This window comes from Lepidochelys kempii, chromosome 2 (genome assembly GCF_965140285.1).
Source record: "Lepidochelys kempii isolate rLepKem1 chromosome 2, rLepKem1.hap1, whole genome shotgun sequence".
Taxonomy (NCBI): domain Eukaryota; kingdom Metazoa; phylum Chordata; order Testudines; family Cheloniidae; genus Lepidochelys; species Lepidochelys kempii.
The window spans coordinates 2,830,842-2,834,052 of record NC_136381.1 but is presented as its reverse complement, the minus strand read 5'-3'; the positions used below and the strand labels follow the sequence as shown (position 1 = coordinate 2,834,052).

At 60.4% G+C, this 3,211-nt stretch overlaps 1 non-coding gene across 1 annotated transcript; it reads right to left on the bottom strand.

The window, feature by feature from the left end:
- Nucleotides 1-2,873: 2,873 nt before the first annotated feature.
- Nucleotides 2,874-2,946, bottom strand: TRNAR-CCG (transfer RNA arginine (anticodon CCG)). The gene has a single exon. It is a non-coding gene; the product is annotated as a tRNA-Arg (tRNA).
- Between the last annotated feature and the right edge of the window lie 265 nt (nucleotides 2,947-3,211).

The window sequence follows — 3,211 nt, the reverse complement described above, 5'->3', positions numbered from 1 at the left end:
GGGCCTGAGGCTGAATTAGCCAACAGTTGCCAAGTGTCTGGTGGCCCTATGTGGAAGTTGCACCAGACACATACAGTGTGTTACGCTGGCTGATCCCAGAGCCCAGCCTGCGGTACAGCCTTTGGGCTACTTTGGGCTGGCACGATGCCCCCTCAGAAGCTCAGTTCATGGTTCTGCGAGTCCCCGGCTCCTGCACAGCTGTGGTGTCTGACTAATCTCAGAGGCACCTGGGACTGGCCTGGGGCTTTCCCCTTCGAGTGCAGCTCTCCAGCTCTTCCTCCTGGGACATTCCTCACCCTGCGGAGTGGGAATCTTAGCCCTTGCTCCGCCCAGGCTTTGTGCCTGGCAGGGGTGAGCCCAGTCTGGCCCAGGGCCCAGCTGCAGCCACAGTAACCTCTGCCTGAGACACTTTGCCGCAGCAGCCGGGTCTGTGCTCCGCATTGGCAGGGGGCCGAAGTCAGGAGAGGGGCCAAGGGGCATCCATGCCAGACTGCGCGAACGCAGGGCGCTGGGGTAACGCACTGGCTTTGGGAGTGTGCCATGGCACCCTCTCGGGGCTGGGCCCGCAGAGGGGATAAGGGATGTACTACTTGTGGCAGCTGAGGGAGATCCCCTGGAACTCAAGTGACAGACCCTGTGATTTGGAGCCAAGCCCCCACCCTGGCCCTGCTGCAGGCCCCCTGCCGCCTCTGGGCTCACTGCACACCAGGCTCAAATCCCCGCTCCCCGTCCACCCCATGCAGGCTCCTCTCCCCTATCTGCTATGCCCCTCACTGACCCGTTCCTCCCACTGCCTCTCCTGTCCCCAGGCCAGCACCCAAGCCACCTCGCCCTCCTCCCTCAAGTGCTCCCTAACCCCCAGGGCCTGCCCCATTCTCCCTTCCAGACCCAGGTTCTCCAAGGCACTGTGTGTGGCTCTCTCTGACCCTTCTTCAAGGATCTCTTCCTGGGGAGCCCTGGGCCTCGGCCAGCTCCGGCTCCAGTCTGGCTCCTCCACGAAGCCGCATTGTCTCCGTGCAGCCTGCCTGCCCACAGACAATGAGCCCTGTCCCTGGCACCATAGCCATTGGCCTCGCTGGGCCTGGGGACGTGGTGTCCTTCCCGCTGTACCTGGCCCTGCAAATTATGGAGTGAATGGCAGGGGAAGAGCCAGCTACACAGCCCATCCTCTCCCCTCCGCCCCCCAGCACAGCTCAGGGCCCTGGAAATCTCAGCCACGGACAAGCTGGGGCTCCTTCCCATCCCCCCTTCCCTGCCCCCCCCCCCAGCCCCATTTCAGGACCCAGCTCAGCTCTACCTGCCATGGAGCTCATCTCTCACCCTGGCCAGAGCCAGAGCCCTGCCTGCCTGTCCTCACAATCCCACCCTGCGGTGCAGGAGCCTTCTCCTCCGCAGCCCAAGCTGTCTAAGGCAGGAAGGGGTGAGGCCAGCCCAGGGGCTGCAAATGCCCGATGACCCAGCTCAGATCCAGTACGAAGCAACCAGAACCATCTGCCTCAGAGTGGACCCAGCTGCAGGGGGCAATTAACTCTTTCACTTGGGCATGTCCCAAAGAGTGGAGGGGGGGCGCAGGGCAGGGGAGATGTCGTCAGGTTGGCTGGGGGGCTGGGCCGTGCAGAGACAGCACCCCAACGGCCAGGCTGGGCAATGGCCACCCGAAGCGCCGTCTAGGCTGTGCATTGGGGAGTTGCTGCTACGTGTCCTCTGGGGCAGAAGCCTTTTCCTGGCAGCTCCCTCACTGGGTGAGTTGCCCTATCTCTGCACAAGAGGGTGGTGACCCTTAGCCCCACCTCCTGGGGCAGAGAACATTTGTTTACTGCAGATAAAAAGCCTGCCCCGAGCCCCTGCGGATTGGCATGTCCAACAGGCCAAGGGCTGTTTAGGAGCCTTTTTCTGCCCATTTGGTTCGGAAATGTTTTTTTAAAATTATCATGCACAGTCTGTAACCAAGACCAGAGGACAGGTGAGACTCAGCCCCAGACCTCAGCCATGGCCCCACTTCAGGGGGTTGTCTCTGTTCTGCAGCGAGAAAGTTAACATTGGATCATCATTAGGTTTCAGAGTTAACACTGGCTGACTGGAGCTGTTCAGCGCTATGGTTTCTGACTCCCTGCCTGCGGGCTCCATGCGGCAGCGCTGCACCGGAGTGGGGCTGGGAGGTTGTACTCTACCAAGGGGTGCTGCTCCCCAGAATGGCTGCACCCCGAATGCAGTGTTTGCTTGACTCTGCCAATAGTGCTGCTGGCACTTGGGCCAGCCCCCCGCCTGGAGAGCAGTGGTCCTGCCCCACTTTGGGAAGGGCTTTGGGGCTGAAGGATTATTACTCACAGGGACAGACTCGGTGGGGCCTAGGGGGCCTTTCGGTGGGCGGTAATTTCAGAAACATTTTGGGGGCAGGAGGGCAGAGCTGCATCTGTGAGTGTAGTTCTGGGGGAGACGTAATGGCGCATGCAGACCTCTGACAGGCTGGGGGGGAGCAGCTGCCCCCCTCACCCCATAGCAAATTATGCCCCTGATTCTGGGGGTACTAGGTGTGGATTCCCCCCACACAGTCGGTGTGGGGTCAGTTGCTGAAAAAAGGGGCTGGTTAGAAGCTGGGGCCAGCCCAGACAGGGACGGACATTTGCTCTACGGCATAAGATCAGCCCTGGGTGGGAGGAAGGGGCAGCTCCGAGCGACAGGCCGGGCGGTAAAGCGGCACAGGCCTCTCCTCCAGAAGAGCTTTGTTCTGTGGCACGACCCTGGGCAAGCCGGGGCCATGAGGCTACTTTGGTCCCAAGAGCAGCTCATTTCCCCCGGGGTTAAGCTCCCTCGAGCTCCCCTGCTGTGTTATCCCCTTAGCTGTTATTTAGGGACAGAAAATGGAACATGGTCAACCCAGGTGGGACTTGAACCCACAATCCCCAGCTCCGGAGGCTGGTGCCTTATCCATTAGGCCACTGGGCCTGCCAAGTCTGTTTGTTTTACGCTATGTAACAATGCAGAAGGCTATTGAGTGGGGTGACCACATTTCCCTCTGCTGATGATGGGACACCTGGTAAAATTGCTCCTGTTCAAGGGAGTTCAGCAGCAATCAATGCCGTGCAAACGTTCCACTTAACATCACCTTGACTGAGCCCCTGTGTCACGGAGTCCCCGGGCCATGCTCTGGAACTGCTCCCCACGAAGCCAGGCAGGACTCTGGGGAAGTCTCCTCTCTGGGAGCAGCCTG